The sequence below is a fragment of the Mesocricetus auratus genome, unplaced genomic scaffold (assembly GCF_017639785.1).
Source record: "Mesocricetus auratus isolate SY011 unplaced genomic scaffold, BCM_Maur_2.0 Super-Scaffold_100019, whole genome shotgun sequence".
NCBI lineage: Eukaryota > Metazoa > Chordata > Mammalia > Rodentia > Cricetidae > Mesocricetus > Mesocricetus auratus.
The window spans coordinates 35356961-35376072 of NW_024429200.1; positions in this window are offsets into that span (position 1 = coordinate 35356961).

Sequence of the window (19112 nt, forward strand, 5' to 3'; positions counted from 1 at the left end):
CCTACAGCCAAAGTCTTTAGGAGATCATGAGTCAAACTCAACCTATGTTCACACATCTGTTCTGCATTGTTCAGTATAACTCTCACACACAGCTGTTCACAGACAGAGGCTCAGGCCTCTGTCATCTCATTAAAAGCATGTCAAGCATAGCCATCATTTGACAATAAAACTTTAAATTTTTTCAAATTCAAAAGAGGGAAAGAGAGTAAAGCCATCATGGCACATCCTCCAGGCAAAAGGAAGTTCCTCTTACCACTTGCTGCTAGCCTGAGAAAACCTCCCCTTTGTGTTTTCACCAAGCACACTGATTAAAATGACTGTCTCTTTTTAACACAAACCATGCACACACACACATGCATATACCACCATGGCACACATAAACAAAAGGCATAAGGTGTTTATTTAAAGTATTCTGTGTTATGATTTGTATCTCCTTTATCACAAACATTTGTAACATCCATGGAAACGGGCACAGGGCTTGTGCTATGCTATCTCTATGCATTCACCTTGCCTCCAAGCCTTGTAGACCCATTAACTAATGATTTTATCCTATCCGTATCTGTTCTTGGGCTGTAGAAATTCCCACGATAGTGCAACTGGGAATAAACCTATAGGATGATGATGGAGAGCAGATTTAAAACAAAATCCTCCTTCAGTCTGCTGAACTCCATTATGGTGGCAAGACCTGATCTTCACAAGCTTGTGCTTCTATGAAAATGTATCTTTAAAAAATAAAAAATGAGGAAGCATAAAAGTGCCAAGGTCTACTTTAAGAGTGTCTGTGTATTATGATATGGTAGAGTACATGAAGAAAAGCAAACATGAGAATCAGAATCATTCAGAATAATTTATTTTCCCTTCAGTCACTGGCAATTATCTATCAAGTATATGTATTTAAGTTTGTTATGGCCATTCTTCTCTTATGCTAGGAAAATCAAAACAATCTGATTGCCTTCCTGATGAGGACTGCTCCATATCCAATTATCTATACTAGTGCCAAGGTACTTTCACGGAAAAAAATCTGATCAGGCTATTTGTTAGTCAAAACTCTGAAATGTTTTTCTATATATTAAACCAAGAGAAAGAGAGAGAGAGAGAGAGAGAGGTGCATGTATGTGCATGCGCACGCACGTGTTGTACATATAAGTTCATGGGAGCATTTATATGTGTGCATGAAAGTGTGTATGCAGGACAGAGGTTGACATCGCACTACTTTCTTGATCATTGTTGACCTTACTTTTTGAGAGAGGATCTTTTGCTGAGATGTGTCAATTTGTATAGGCTGGCTGACCAATAAGCTATAGAGTGACACATGTACACACACACACACACACACACAGAGAGAGAGAGAGAGAGACAGAGAGAGAGACAGAGAGAGAGACAGAGAGAGAGAGAGAGAGAGAGAGAGAGAGAGAGAGAGAGAGAGAGAGAGAGAGAGCTTTAGCATGGTTTCTGGGGATCTGAACTCAAGCCTTTATGCTTGCACAGCAAACAATTTCCCACAAGCCATCTCACCAGTCTCATTTTCCCATGAAATCTTCACATTACTCTTCAGGTCATTACTATGGTATATATGAGTAGATCATCCTGTGTCCTAGACATAAATTCTTCTCGATTCTGGCATCACACCTAACACGATTAAGTAGAACTAAATTATCTGAAAATTTGAAAGCATGGCACAGAGCTTAGTTTTTATGGAGTGTGGATCTCAAATTTTATGTATGATTATGTGCTGTGTATTCAGGAGTTTTGATACAGGAGGCTGGAGATGGCTTTACGGATGTACATCAATCCCAGACAGTTATCTCAGTCTGTTACATGATGGTGTCACTAAAGATACACTTGGTAAATGATGACTCTGAAAAGTTAGGATGGAGACTTGGAAAAACTTGGAGAAACACTCTTTTGTGTTTTACTCCACAGATTGTCTTGGAAGAGTTCTTCTCCTTGTAAACATCTCATAAACTGACACTTTTCTGAGTTGTCAAAATAGTCCTAGATCTCTTCAAGCACCTCTAATCATTGATCCTAGGAACTTAGCACCAGTGCTTCACTGAACAATTTTCTTAACAGCTCTATCAAGAAATATGACCTGTAAATTCATAAAGTCCTCCATAGTTTTTCATAAAAGTTTGAGAATGCTTTCTTATCTCATGCTATCACCCAGCACTAGGCCCTCTTGGGCAACATCAGGGTTGATGGAAAAATCCCAGAGCAATCAGATGCAAACATGCAAGAGATTGTAACAGTCTTCTCGGCTGCGTTGAACCATAAAGTCCCATGGATCCATGTCAGACACTGCTTTGCTTTTGTCATTTATTCTGGTTAAAATCAGCTCCATCTGTAAAGGGCTGCTCTCATTTTCCTGATGTACAGAAATCAGGTAAGTAAAAGTTCTATATTGTGTGCTTGGAAATAGAAATATGTTTTGCACACAAAATTAATAGGTTTGCGTTAGTTTTCAAACATAGTATCTCTATTCCCTATATAGTATGTAGAAAATAAGAGATAAAGTTAAAAATGAGGCAATATGGAATTTTACCAAGTAACATTTAACAAGCACTTTTTTGAGGTACAAAACACTAGGTGAAGCGCTACATGACTTTCTCAGTGTGTACTAATAAATTATATTGGTTTGTTCCCAACTACAATTGTTCAAAATGTCAAATATAATGGGTATCAAAAAATGAATCACTTGCTTGTGATAAAATGTCTTTTTAATCTGTGTTTTAATTGATGCTTTCAAAATCATTGTAAAGGTTAAACTTGTTCCTGTGCAAATTTAAGTTGTAGAGCATAATGCTTTTATATAGCTATCCTTAAATAATTACCATAGGTAACTTACCATAGCCATCATCCTTCATGGCTAACTTTCTGGTAAGCTCTACCAAAATCAGTTTCTTGGCCAATTTTAAATGCACAGTGCAACTAACTATAATCCTTTTGCCATCTCTAGGTTGGTTTATCCCACCTAACTGCAAGTTATCACCCTCTGCTTAATGTCTTTCCAATTCCTCTCCTTTATCCCTGTGAATCACTGTTTGAAACCTATTATGTGTGTGTGTGTCAGCTACCAATGTAAGTATGATCATGTAGTGTTTTTCTTTCTGTATCTCCCTCACTTTTATATCCTCTGAGACCATCCATCCTGTTGCAAATGGCAGCTCTGCATTTTCAGAACTGAGTATTTTACTAGATAGATAGTAGACAGACAGACATATATTCACAGTTTCACCACTCATCAGTTAATGGACATGTGCACTGTTTCTGTGAATTAGCTGCTGTATGCAGAGCAGCATCTGACTGTGAACAGAGGCATCTGACTGTGTCTGTATGGTACTCCAATCATTTCTTCTGAGAACATGTCTAAAAGAGATTACTGGCAGTTGTACTTACAGTTTTTTTTTTTTGAAGAGCCCCCATCCTGTACTCTGTAATGATTTCACCAACAAATATTTCCAAGGTGTGTTACTGTTTCCTTTTCTTTGCCCCTTCCCTGAACTTGCCATTTCTGGACTTTTAGGTAATAGCTAAGAGATGGGAATGTGGCAATGTTTCATTGTGGTTTTCATTATTGTGTTCTCCTTCAAAAGCGATCTGGAACATCCATTGTACTGTTGACTGTTTTATAGCTTCTTTGGGGAAATATTTGTCCAAGGTTTTTGCCTATTTTAGTTTTGCTATGAGTTGTATGTTCTCCCATGTGGTTAGGATACAAACCCACAGCAGATATATGATACACACTGATTTTATCCTAACTCACAGGATGGCTTTTTGTTCCTTCATTGTTTTCCTTGCTGTGCATAAGCGTTTTAGTTTTTCTTTTGTCCTGCTTGTCCTAATCATTCTTTTTTCTTGTTTTGTTTTTTTACTTTTATTGGTTGAGCTTTTGGGGTGGTATCTGAGAAATTATTTCTGAGGCCAACTCCAAGGAGATCACCCACCTTGTGTTTATCCTCAGAGTTGTATAGCTTTGTGGGGGGGGTATAAATGTGTGTGTAAACAAGTGTGTGGTACAGGTATGTGCTCATATGTGTGTGTACCAATGCATCATCTCTTCACCCCTGGAGTTTTACACCTTGTAATTTTTCTGTTCTTAATCAATCTTAAGTAGATTTTACCAGGGTCCAAATTTATTCTTTTTATGTGGATACCCGTTTTTCCCGTTACATTTATTGAAAGAAGTGTTCCTTTCATAGTATCTCTTCTTGATGATCTTGGTCACAATTAATTGATTTTCTATTAGCTGGGACTTTCTTTGTACTCTCTGTTCTGTTTGTTTTTGTTTAGTCTTATGGCTATTGTTTTGAGTTTAAAGCCCAGAAATATATCTAGAGATTTTATTTTTTTCTCGAAATTGTTTTCAAAGTCACTGTTTTTACTTTATTGAAATTTTTTAGAGATTTATTTATTTATTATATATACATTGTTCTGTCTGCATGTATCCCTGCAGGCCAAGAGAGGGTGCCAGATCTCATTATGGGTGGCTGTGAGCCACCATGTGGTTGCTGGGAATTGAACTCAGAACCTCTGGAAGAGCAGTTAGTGCTGTTAGCCTCTGAGCCATCTCTCCAGCCCTTCATTGAAATTTTGACATGCATTGAACCAAATCTCTATGTCACCTTAGGGAACACAGACATTTTATCTATGTTAATCATTCTGGCATACAAGCACCAGATACCTTTCCATACATTTGTGTCTGCTTCAATATTTTCTATCAATATTTTGTACTTCTAAGCATATAGACCTTTCACTTTATTTGTTAAATTTGGTTTTGATGCAGTTTTTGATGATGCCATTAATAATGTTATGGTCTTACATTGTTTGCCCTGTGCGTGTGTGTGTGTGTGTGTGTGTGTGTGTGTGTGTGTGTGTGTGTGTGTGTGTGTGTTCATTTCATTTTTGGTTACCAACAGATTCATATAGGATCACTCATAGTTGCAGCAGTCTATTTTACACTGATAAAAGTTGCAAACTCTCTCTGCTCTCTAACCTATCCTCCCTTCACACTATGCTCACTAAAGTCACAATTTACAACTACTTTTGTAACATATTCATTAGCATGATTTATCCATAGTAATTTTTTATACTTTTGTCCTTGACTTTTATAGTAGGATCACTATTGGCTTGCATACCAGTTATGCTAATAATTATACCTTTTGTATATATTCTTTTGCCTACATCTACATAATCAAAGTGATAGATTTTATTGATTAAATGAATGGTAAAACTGCATGGTCATCTGAATAGATGCACAAAAAGTATTTGCAAATACTAATAGCCTGACATTATGCACATTTTCAACCAATAGTTGTCAAAGGAAATATTTCAGTGTAATAAAATCCATTTATGTAAAGCTCACAGAGACTATCATATCACAGGAAGAAAACAGACAGCTTTTCTCTATGGCATGGTACAAAGGAAGAATTTCTAGTTTTTCTGTTTGTATCTGATTTGCTAAAGTTTCAGTATGCTTATTCAGGAGACATCCAAATCAAAAGAGAAAGTGAATTTAGCATGTTTTCAGATGCCATTAGCTTATATTTATACAAATCTAGAGTTTGCAAAAAAATCCTGTTAGAATTTAAATGTCAATAAAGTAGAAAGATACAAATTAAACACACAGAAACAGCTACATTTCTTTACAAAAGTGAAAGTCTCTAGAACAATTGAAAATGATTATGTGGTTTATGATCACTGAAACTGTAGAAATATACATAAAAGCCCTTCTAATATACCTATTTGAATATGGTTCTTGTTTAAAATGCTGAACCTGTATTTTATTTAGATTATTAATTTTGTATTCTTAAGTAGTATGATTAAGTGTATTCTGAGTGAATGATAATTTCTAAAAATCATTCTTTGTTTGTAATTTTCTTATTAAGATGTGGAAATGTTTTAAAAAGATTATTTCTACATTGAAGCATCTATTGAGATTTTTCTTTGTACCTCAAAGGAAAACCATTTTAAAGTGCTATTATGAAGGAAGGATATTAACTCCACAGTGTGTCACAATTTTCTTTTATTCTTTGAAGCATTAATGAAACAAATGTGCCTCACTTTCTTTATGTAAGATCAGTTTTATATGAGGAGGGTAGTGACTTTCTGTTCGTTCTAAAGTCTCTTGAATTTTCCTTGATCAGGAACAGCAAATGATCCTTTGGAGGGATTGACTCACGAGGCTTCTTAGTTCAAGTGCAGCTTCTTTATTGGTATAGAAGTAATGTCTTTACGGAATGGTGACCCTTTGAGGAATTGGTGTGTCATCTCTTGTGATTTTTTTTTTATTTCATGTGAGATCCGTAGTCTCCACCGCTTTCTCCCTTCTTTCTGCTCACTCCTAAGCTCCAATGGGTGTTTACTTCTTCAAGGTCCTTCTCCCTACCATTCTCAGCAACCCCTCCCCAAAGCCGCTACATCTGGCATTGGAATGTCCAAACTCTCCCCTCCTGAAACTCAGCAATAGCGGTGATGCATGTCATTCTGGTCCACCAGACCTAAGACTTCTCAGTAAAACCTTTTCTTTGAAAGAGTCTGGTCATTTGTACTTCAGCAACTACCTTTTCAAATGATCTTTGCTTTTATCTTTCCGTTAAAAGTAAATTGAGGTTTGTGCTTTTTGTTTTCTCAGTTTTCATCTAAATTTAAGTTACAAGTGGTTTTACTAGATCTCATTATGGATCTTGAAACCTGGTATGGACAGGAAAAAGTGGGTGTCTCAAACAATTTGTTAAAATTAAGATAACCTTTAAAGTTTTAAAGACCGTGCATGGATCAATTTTCTCTTTATCTTTTTTGTTACCTTGATCTGATTCTTATATTCATACCTCCAAATGCATATAGAATAGAAAATGTATATTCATATTACCTTCAAAGCACAAGCTCCTTAACCCTTGCATGCATTTGTAACCTTTGCTTAGCTAGCATTTGATGCTAATAGATTCTTTAGCAAAGGCACAAATTGATATGACCCTGCAAGAGGAGCCTGTAGCAGAGCCCAGCTGCTCCCCTCTGAGTCTGAAATAGATGTTAATCTCATATTAGTCTTATATAATTTGCTTAGCAGGCTCTTTTCATGTTTGCTACTGAAGAGGTCTGCCGTCTGTTCTTACCCGCCCTCTCTAGGGAATTTTTCATCTAAATCACAGCATTATAATTGTCCCAGCAAATTCATATTCTACAATGTTTTTTAAGTGAGTCTTTTAGGATAACTTTATTTACATTTTTAACACAGAGAGATAGATCGCTGACATTTTTAATTTCAAGAATATATTCCTAGCCCTTTATTTCCTGAGCTTATTAGTGTGGTAAGTGAATGCTGATCTATTACCAGTTTAATAAATACATGCGGAAACCAAATGTGTTTCAGAGAGTTTACATTTTAGATTAACTTATGAACCAATTTATATCTTTTTAATAATTTTCTACCTGTGAGATATAATTTTCCGACACAGATTTTGTATGTAAATATTATTTCTTAGAATTAATAATCAAGGCTTGTTTAACCCTAAAGGTAAATTATTTGTTCTTTAATATCAGAACGTTTTAAAATTATTGTCAGTGATGCCAAGAGGTATTAGAACAAACATTTAATTGCTAGAGTTCAGGTATTTTTCCTTCTTGAAAAGGAGACTACTGACAGGTGTTGTTCTTAACTTTCTTTTCCAAGGACTTTTAATGGTTCTGTGATAATGTCGATGTGTTATTTGTCTGTCAAGGTAATTTTTAGAGTTTACTTATCAAGTTAAAAAATACCATCCATATTTATCACAAAACTTAAGTCGAAATGGATCGAAGACCTCAACATAAATCCAGCCACACTGAATCTCTTAGAGGAGAAAGTGGGAAGTACCCTTGAACGAATTGGCACAGGAGACCACTTCCTGAACATAACACCAGTAGCACAGACACTGAGATTGACATTAATAAATAGGACCTCCTGAAACTGAGAAGCTTCTTCTATAAGGAAAAGGACACAATCAGCAAGACAAAACAACAGTCCACAGAATGGGAAAAGATTTTCACAAACCCCAAATCTGATAGAGGGCTGATCTCCAAAATTTACAAAGAACTCAAGAAATAAGTCTCCAGAACACCAAAGGATCCAATTAAAAAATGGGACGCAAAACTAAATAGAGAATTCTCAATAGAGGAGTCCAAAACGGCCAAGGGACACTTGAGAAAGTGCTCAACATCTTTAGTCATTAGGGTAATGCAAATTAAAACAACTCTGAGATACCATCTCACTCCCCTCAGAATGGCTAAAATCAACAACACCAATGATAGTTTATGCTGGAGAGGATGTGGAGAAAGGGGAACACTCCTCCACTGCTGGTGGGAATGCCAACTAGTGCAGCCACTTTGGAGATCAGTATGGAGATTCCTCAGAAAAATGGAAATCAGTCTACTACAAGATCCAGCAATTCCACTCTTAGGCATATACCCAAAAGATGTACCCTCATACAATAATGACATCTGCTCAACTATGTTCATAGCAGCATTATTTGTAATTGCCAGAACCTGGAAAAAACCTAGATGCCCCTCAACTGAAGAGTGGATAGAGAAAATGTGGTACATTTATACAATGGAGTACTACTCAGCAGGAAAAAAATGGAATCTTGAAATTTATAGGCAAATGGATGGCACTGGAAGAAACTATCCTGAGTGAGGTATCCCAGTCACAAAAAGACAAGCACAGTATGTACTCACTCATATATGGATTTTAGACATTGAGCAGAGCATTGCCAGCCCACAATCCCACCGCCAGAGAGTCTGGGATGCAGGGAGAACCCTAAGAGAGATATGCATGGTATCCCAGAGAAGAGTTAGAGGTTGTGATCTCCTAATTGGATTGGAGAAAAGAGAAGGGGAGGGGAGAAGAAGATGGAAGAAAGAGAGGGAGAAAAGTGGAGGGTAAGAATAGAGGAGAAAAAGATGGGAGATACCATAAAAGAGGGAGCCAGTATAAGTTGGAGGAGAGATCTGGCACTAATGAGATCTTCACAGATCTACAGGAATGACATCAACTGGCATTAAGGCTACCTTAAATGTCCTCCCATGACAATGAGAATGATGACTGCCTTATATGCCATCCTAGAACTCTCATCCAGTGAATGATGGAGGCAGAGGCGGACACCCACAGCTGTGAACCGAAATTAACTCGTGGAACCCAGTTGCAAAGAAGAGTAATGACCAAAGGAATCAAGATCGGGCTGGTGAAAACCACAGAGGTAGCTAACCTAAACAAGGGGGAACACATGGACCCCAGACTGATGACTGAGGGGCCAGCATAGGACTGATCCAGACACCCTCCCACCCAACCTGGGTAGCGGAGAGGAGGCCTTGACAATCTGTGGGTCCTTGGAGAGTGGAGGAGTATTTATTCCTGGCATACAGAAGGACTCTGGGAACCCATACCACGTGGAGTGATGCTCTCCCAGCCTGGACACATGGGGAAGAACCTAGGCCCTTCCAGGTATGATGTCACAGACTCTGAAAATCCCTCATGGAGGCCCTTGCCCTCCCTGGGGAGCAGAGGGAGGAGGAGTGGGGGTGAGGTGTTGGGAGGACTGGGGAGTGGGGGAGGAGGGGAGGGAGAGGAAACTGAAAGTGACATGCATAAAAAGTTAAATAAAAAATATATTAAAAAATACCATTCAGCTAATTTGGTTTTCATAATGCTTACATCTTCGTTTCAAGTGTTATCATTGGGAGTGTACAAATTTTATCACTAAACAGTGATAATAATACAGGTAGCATCGGTGCCTATTCATTTATTTTATCAAAGTACACTCTGCTCTGAAATTTTTTTCTACATTCCTTTCATTAAGAATGATGGAAAGTTAAATAGCAGCCTTTGAGAGTTCTTCCACTGCCTTTAGATATCATCAGCTTACTGTGAAGCTAAGGAACTTTTTGTGTAACAAATGACAGCTCCACAAAACCAATTTCAGAGTTAGGATGAGGCCTCCCTTCTCTGTCCCTGGTCCTGCTTTACCCTTTCATGTAGTAGGATGCATGCTGAGAAGCTTCTCTTTGGTCACTTACATCTACATGTGATGGGGCTGCTTTGCTCAGATGCTAGTACACATCAACCATCTTTCAACAGGACGTAGGTCCACATGGAACACAAGACTTGTTTCTTGTGCTCAAGACAGGGTGTGCGTGCCATTCAAACACAGCTGTCCTTTTAGCTCACCCATGACCAGTTTCAGAGACGACTATGGGAGGTCTATCTTAAAGGAATCAGAAGCATTTTAATCACCTCATGCATGTATTATGCATGCTGTTTTACCAGTGTTAGTGGTTTTCTGGGAGACACATTTTATGGAAAACCCCAAAGGAATAAAGGGCTGGCTGAACTTTCCTCCTGGGCTGGGTTTAAGTCTTGTATCCTGAGGATGTACAGTAAATTCATGTACCTCCATCCTCTCCGGACTTTGCAACCTTAAAATCCTTTCTGTGTATCTAAAAAAAATAAGGTCCCTTCACTGTTTAAAGGTAAAGAAATGGTTGACACACACATGGGCTTCTTTGGAGGACAGGACAGCAAAAATCACAGAAAATATTTCTTGGGAGCATCATTATTTACTCGTATGTTTCTTCGTGTTGTTTAAATTTTTCTCATTTCTGTTATTTGTCAGTTTCACACATCTTACTTCTCTACTCTCAAACACTAGTGAGTAAGAAGCTAAAACTTCTGATGTAGTTATTTTCTGGCCAAAACACAGTAAGTCTTTCTATTAGTTACAACAGTGTTTCTGTTGGTTAATGTTGTTTGCTTGTTTGTCTAGTTTTCAAGAAGAGTTTCTCTGCGTGGCCCTGGCTGTCTTGGAACTTGCTTTGTAAACCAGACTGGCCTTGAACTCACAGAGATCCTCCTGCCTCTGCCTTATGAGTGCTGGGATTAAAGGTGTGCACCACAACCGCCAGGCAACTGTTTTTGGTTTTGTTGTTGTTCTTTTCAAATAGTGACGTTTCCTCTTGTTACCAATATGAAATTTCTCATTTTTCTTCTTTCTTGTTGTATTGGCTAGAATATCAAGACAAAATGCCACATATTTAGTGGAGAATATTTTTATTATGGCCTAACTTTTAAGAGCATTTTTTTTGCTTCTCATAGTAAAGTAAATCAAATGAACATAGGTTTGAAGTGATTATTGTTCATCAGACTAATGCAGTATAAAAATATTTCTAATTTAGTAGAAAATTTAGCCCAAATCAAATCTAGATCATGGATTTAGTTGGAAATCTGTTCATAAAAATGACCACATTATAATCTATATTTATATAGTTCTTTATTTTCTATATTTAGTGTAGAGTATCAAATGTATATATAAATACTGAAAGTGTAAACTTACACAACATTAGAACTTTTAATATAACACATGTACTGATTAATTTTCTGTCCACTTGAGTAAAACAAAGGTGCATCTTGGAACAAGGGTACCTCAACTGAGAAAACGCTCTATCAGACTGGCCAGCAACATCGATGCAATGTTATCAGATTGAACTACAATGTCAATGTGTTTGATTGGAAGGCCCAGCCCACTATGGGCCAAAAAACTTTTGATGATGGTCCTGAGTAGTACAAAAAAGGTGGCTGAATGTGAGTTTGAAGAACAAGCCAATGAGCAGCATCTTCCATGGCCTTTGCTTCAGCATCTGCGTCCAAACTCAGGACGTGACTTCCTTCTCTGACTGCCCTTCATGATGGATTGTAAGCTGTAAGATAAACCATTTACTCCCCATGTTACTTTTTCCTGGTCTTTATCAGACCAGCAAACTGAGACATTAGTATATGGGTTTATTAACTTTTAAAGGAGTTTTCCTATAACCCGAATTTCATCTCACTCAAACGTTCTATTAATTTTGCCATTATTGTGATGATAGACAAAAAGACACGCTTAAATATTCCATCTTTTATAATGATCTAGGATTATATATAATTACATATTTGAACTTTCTCAGCTTCTTAATAATTTAACATATTAGACTTTTACAGAAGTTATCTGCCACAGCCTCCTGCTTTTTTAATGGCTCTTAATTAGCTGTAGCTTTCTGTATCTTAGCTGTCATTTTTCAATTTTATAAAGAATTTTTTAGAACACGGCGAGGGGTGGGGGGGAGTGGGACCTGGGAAGAAGAGAGGGGGTGAAGAGGAAGGGAGTTGGTCATGGGGGAACTGGAAGTTGAGGGGGTGGGGGTAGAATAGGGGGAAGAGGGAATCATAGGATCGAATACAGATCAGGCACCAGAGTGACCTCGAGTGATCTAAAGGGATAACACCAATTGGCAAGCTAAGCAATAGTGGAGGGACCACCTCGAATGCCCATCCCTGATAATGAACTTGATGTCTATAACCATCCAGGAGCCTTCATCCTGTGACTGATGGAAGCAGAGGCAAACACACAACTAAGCACTGAACTGAACCCAAGGAACCCAGTGACAGAGAGAGAGGAGTGATGAGCAAATTGGCAAAGAATGTGCTGGCAAAACCAGCAGAGACAGCTGATCTGAACAGGGGAGAGCTCTTGGACCCCAGACCGACAGTGGGGAGGCCAGCATGGGACTGATCTGGACCCCCCAAATGTGAGTGTCAGCGAGAAGGCCTGGGCAACCTATGGGGCCCTGAGCTGTGGATCAGTGTTTATCCCTGGTATACAAACTGTCTTCGTGTGCCTATAGCACAAAGAGGGATGCTCTCAGCCTGGACTCTTAGGGGAGTGCCTGAACCCTACCAAGAGTAAAATGACAGACTCTAGATATCCCCTATGGGGAAGGATTTGGCAATAGGGTGGGAGGGAGGGGGGGAAGGGGAGTGCAGGAGGAGGGGAGGGAGAGGGAACTGGGATTGACATGTAAAACAAGCTATTTAAAATTAAAATTTAAAAATGAGAAAAAAAGAAAAAAAATTAAAATATCTTTAAAATGACTAACATTTAATATTAAAACTTTGTCTACCTTATTAGATTTTTAATTGAAAAAATATCCAATTAAATGTGACCCTGCTGTATATTTTTTGCATCCTAATACATTTCTTAAGTTTTTCATTCATGTAAACTCTTTTCAGAACCTGATAACTCAGTTTTAGAAGCTATAAATTTCAGTGTCATTGTGGTTTTCTTTTTTTTTAATGTTCTTGTGGATACTTTTGTTACTCTTTGAAATAATCAACAACATGGATAAGTAATTAGACTAGACTTTTACCCACATCTCCTAAAATAATTGTGTATGGTAACTATTGTTTTGAATAAATCAGTGTTTTATTATGGACCAAGTTATGGTATTATAGTGAAATCTTCCAAATTGGAGTTTGAATTTCTCCTCTCCTTTTACAGTGCCACCCTGTTATTCATCATGAACTTCGGAGACCTAATGTGCAGACTTTTGACATCATTGTTTATCTCTGATAGATTCGTCTTCTTGGTACTATGTTTTCTCTTTTGCTCTTCCAAAATTCTTTGTTCTGATGTCGATTTATCACACATCCATGCAGCTATTATTTCTTCTTTAATTTTTTTTCTTATTTTCATGCAAAGAATGTGCTGGCAAAACCATTGGACTTGCACTGAGTTAACTATTAGCAATATAATGCTATGCTTATTTTCTCTTTAGCCAGTTGTTGGGGAAGTCCTGTGGATTTGTCAATAAAGTACTGTCTGGCCAATAGGGAACCTAGATGGGAGGGACTAGGAGTCCAGAAGGACTCTGGGTAAGAGAAACACAGGAGTTTGAGATGTGACCCCATGGGGTAGGAGCCCGGAAACTTCTCCGGTAAGAGACACAGTTAGATTAACAATTATGGGGTAAATACTTAAGTCAAATCTAGCTAGTAAGAAACAAGCAAGGCCAACAGCTTCATAACTAATACAGCCTCCTGTGTGTTTATTTGGGACTGATGCGGCTCTAGAACCAGGCTGGCGGGAAGGCTCCTCTCAAGGAAAAGGCCTCCCTTAACAGCCAGTATTTGTCCTTTGGCTAGCTTGTTTAGACCATTTGCCTATAAGATCTGGTAATGTATTTGTTTCTCTGGCTGCTTTCATGGTGTTTTCTGTTTCTTGGATTACGATGGTGTTGAAGTCTTTGAATCAGTCCTGTTCAAGGGTTGATTATTTTCTAGGCTTTATAGCTTTTCTTCAATTTGGGGAGCTCCAAGTCATTACTTATCACCAATTTTCATAATACCTTTTTTCTGTCTTTCCTCCTAAGCATCCAAGTTATGTAAAATCCGTGTCCTTTGTTATGGGCTGGAATTTCTAAGTTCTGCTTGCTTTATTGTGTTTTGTTTGTTCTTGGTAAACATACAGTAATCAATAACTATTTTTGAATGAATAAATCATCAGGAGAAATCACATTTTTAGGGTTCTCATTTGTTATCATTTCCCTATTTCAGATTCAACTCAGTGATTTGTTAAAAAGGCTCAACAATCACACTTGTATGTGTGTAGCCATTTCCTGGTTGTACAAGTATGCAAACAGTTTTTGCTTGGGAATAAAATAACAGAAGTTAATTATGTCAGGTTGAGTTTTTTCTTGTTAATTCACTACAGGTATTGATTTGTTTTAAACAAGCAGCATGGCTTTGGTTTTTTAACTAACCAACATGCTATGTTCATGTTCTTATAGAGACTGCTAACTCCTGGGTCACAGTTGCTTGGGCAGACAGCTCTTACAAGCTGTGAAACTACAAACCAGCACACACTACACACATTCTTTTTTCCAGGGAAGTCAGGAACAGAGAATGTTAAGTTCATACCCTTCATACATGCTTGAGAGGCATCAGTTTAAACTCTATTGGGCACTGGAATAGGAGTCAAGAGATAAAAGTTGGCATGTAAATAGGATTGCTTTTTGCCTTTTCATAATAAAGTTTCTCCTAGACCATGAATAGTGAGTGATTACAGATAGATACTGCGATTTTCTATACAAATTGCAAAGCTACATTTATTAGGAGGAAATCAACTTTGTTTCTTCAGAATAATTTTCACGTTTTTTCTAACATAAGAAAAAAGGCAAGCTTTTTCTTGTGTAATGCTGGTCTAATTAGAGAGTTTTGAATTGCTCAGCACTGAGTCATAGTCACTCACATGTAACACACATTTTGTGCATTAGCAAAATGTGCATTACCAATAATGAGGCAGCGTAATCATGTATCATTTGCTCAGAATGAAGACTGTGGGCTCAGTGGGCGCAGATGTGACAGGGTAGTTAACTTCTCTCATTTCCAAAGTATCCCTGCAATACCTGAAGTTGGTAAGGCCCAGAGAAGACACATCAACTCTTCTACGGGGCAAAAATGGGATTAGCAAGGAACATTGTAAGACAGAGTAGGGGGAGCTCTATTGTAAGAGCAGTGGGACAGTATACTCCAGTGCTCTGGGGTGGTAGATGTCAGTACATTCAAGGGAATGGGTGAATGTCCTCTCGTTTAATGTGATATTCTGTAAATAAATGCACCAGGATATTGTTGAAGATATGCTGGCTTAGGGCTTGATAGATGAACAAATAAAGACATGTAAGTGAGAATATGCATGAATTAACTTCCTTAGCCGATTCCTGGGGAAGGAATGTTTCATACAAAGAAGGAAAATTCTCTAATGCTTGAAGCACTATCTGGCTGGTATAAACAACACAGATGACACCAAATACCCAGTGGACACAGTGGCCTTTAGGTGTTTAGGCAGACTAGTACATTTCAGCACATAACAGATGAGTATCTAACAGAAAGTCACCCTGAACAGGGAAGTAATAGAGAACATATGGGAGAACGTAGCATCTATCCCGAGGGAATGTCTGTAACCAAGGAGAAGGGCATGGTATGTTTCATTTGCTACAGGTTGGCACTGTGTGAGTCTTTCCACTTTTTCCAAAGCATCCTCTGAATGGTACATAGTCCACAAGCATTCAGCAAGGCCAGAGCCTTCTGGACAGCAGAAGAGAAAATAGATCAGGAAAGACACAAACCTATGAAGCATCCCTGGACCACAAGGAACACATCTGTATCTCTTGCTCATTGAAGGTCTACTTCAGAAGAAAAGTGTATCACATACTCGTGGCTGAACAGAGGCTGTGTATCCAACAGATAAAGTTAACCACTCTTCCAATATTTCAAATGAGAAATGTCCCCAGAGACAGATTGCTAGCAGATTGGATACTGAGAGATCGGTCTGTCATTAAATGGATGACTGTAGAATTGGGCTGCTTTTTCTAGAAAGCTCTGAATTGTTTTCATGTTTAAGAAGGCACAAGACAATCAAAATATGTAGAGATGTTGGTGAGGTTTTTTCTATTAATATTTCATGAAATAGTTTTTCAAATTATTCTACAAATTATGTCTACAAAATTATTGTCTTTTATAGGAACCTACACAGAATTGTGTTAATAATGTTGGTCATATGACTTCTTTTTCACTGATGTCCAAATTGAGAAGTGTTACTCTCAATATAGGAGTACATGCTGATTATATATTTCATCAAATGTGCAAATACCCACAGTGACTGGTTTCATTCATCTTATAGATGCATAGTTACTATCTCATAATTTAAGACCTGCTGTAGAATTTCTTCATTTCTTTCTTTGGTATTAGGATTTTATTGGCATATACTAATTATAGAAAGTAATTGGCTTTATTTGGGTATTTTCCTATGCATGCATAAAGTGCTTGATTGGATTCACCTTCTATTAGCTCCTCCTATTCTCTTCCCTTCACTATGTCATATTACCAACAGTGTTTTGAGGGTTTTTTCTTTAGGTAAAATTTGCATACAATAAAATGCATAACAATACACAGCTATACAATTAATACAATTATCAAGGTAAAGACAAATACTTCTACCTTAAAAATGTTCCTTAATTTTCCCCATGAATATCTACATCTTTCAACAGAGACATCAACTATTTGTTATGTTCCCCTCCAGATTACTTTAACTGTTTAATAGTTTCCTGAAATGGAAACTTTATTTCTTTCACTAAACTATATCAAGTTAATTTTTTGCCACCTCTTAAGTCATTTGCCAGAGTTTTAAGTCGTTCTGGTAGTAATGTTTTACTGTACTTTTAGCTGACATTCCTCTGATGGTCAACATTACTGAGAATTTGCCCATGTGTTTAGATCACTTCTATATTTTTCTTTTTGAAGTATTTACTGAAGCCCACTATCTGTTTGTATTGCTTCTTTTCTGTTGCTGAGTTAAAGAAACTTTTATATCTTCTGGGTGTGAGTTTATTGTGTATAAATAAAGTGCAGGCATATTCCCAAGTTCATTTCAACATAGTGTCCTGTGAGACTACTCAGAGTAAGTCTAATACATAATGTTTCCTTTCTTCTGTAATTTTTCTTTCTATTTACAAATTAAGAAAACTTTGTATGCTCATTGGTGGGAAAGACAACTTCCTATATATTTTGTTGAGAAATTTGGTTGCTTTTTATAGATAAGGTTTTGGCTAAGGTATTTTCAGAAAACCCATATATAAAAGATCAAATTTTCTGCCCTGTAGTTTTCTATTTCCTGCAATCTAGCCACAGTTATTCATGTTCAATTTCTTTCTTTCAAAATTGACCTTGGTATGAATTATATCCACAAAATGAAATTTTAAAATAATTTTTGTGCTTGAGTGTTTGGAATATGTGTTTGTATTGCATATGTGTGTGTGCAGATGTATGCACACGTTACCTGAATATGAATAGGTTAGCATCAGGTGGCTTCCTCTGTAACTCTCCACCGTATTTCAGAGGCAGGGTCTCTCATTGGATTTCAGCTTAACACTTAGGTTAGAATGGCTGACAGTAAACTACAGGGATCCTTCTGTTTCCATCTCACCAACATGGAGGTTACAGCTGCATGGGACCTTTATCTTTCCCCTTATTATTTTTTTTAATGTATCACTCCCACATTTTCTCTATCTGTTCAGTCGTGCAATTGTGACAAGTCTCATTTGGGAATTATATTAACTAAAATTTCTAAGGACACTAGAGTGGAAATTCTGTATGCACACATATAGTCTTTTAAAAACTCATGGAAGAGAAATGTCCTGGTTGTTGTATGTTTAACTTCTTAGAAAACTATTTTGCAAAGGGTTTGTTTCACTATTCAATCCACTTATCTGACCACAAGAGTTCTAGTAATGCAGTCCTCACCAACCCTTGGTAGCATCAGTCTTTCTAGAATTAACCTGTGCATAATAGGGCATAGAGTCTGCAGTTTGTAGTTTCCTCTTAAGTGTGTTAGGGTTTGTTAAGGGTACAGATGCCTTGGCTGACTTCAGCATCCCTCTGTTTTCTATATGGAAAACAACAGTTCTAATCTCTGCTTACTTCTTTGGTAATTCTAATTGATGTTACAATGGGCTCCCTACAATTTCCCCTGTACAAACATGGTTCAGTTATCTGGGCTACAGTCTTTTTTTTTCTCTCAGACACTCCCTCTTATTTGGTTTTCCCCCATTAATTTCCACATTTCACGGTGATACAATTTTATCTCATTCCAGTAAGGCTCAATAACAGTGAAATAAAAGCCAAAACTAGTGCTTTTTGTTTTGACCAGGGTTATAGTTGATAGCTGCAGGATAGTATCTCTGATTGATACCAGCTTTACCCCACTACCATAAATTTTCTCCGTTTATCAACATATGACAAAATTTTCACACTTGAACAAATCATGTTAAAGTCAGTGTCAAATGGTACTGGTTTTCAGTGATACCTATACATGACAATGAACTTAAGTGGGGAAGAAAGAAGTATGTTTAAAAGCCACCCTAGTCTTGGAAAGTATTCATCAAGAACCAGAATTTGCCTGAACCAGTCTTCTCAGTGTTGGTAGTTTTATATCTGAGTTTCTATGGGTTCAGTACATACCATGGTGCAGTTGCAGCACCCTGACATTTAGGAAATCATAGTTTCAGGTAGGGCAAACACTTTTAAATGGCACTAGCCTTCCATGGAAACTTGATGACGAGTAGGGGCCTGAGCAAAAGATTGAATACATGGAAGAATCAAGAGGCACAATAAGAAATATTCCAATGTTGAACTGGAACAATTCCTATACATTTCAGGTATGTTAATTACTATCTGTTTTCTTTGCAGCTCATTGAAATTTATTTTTGCATCCTTG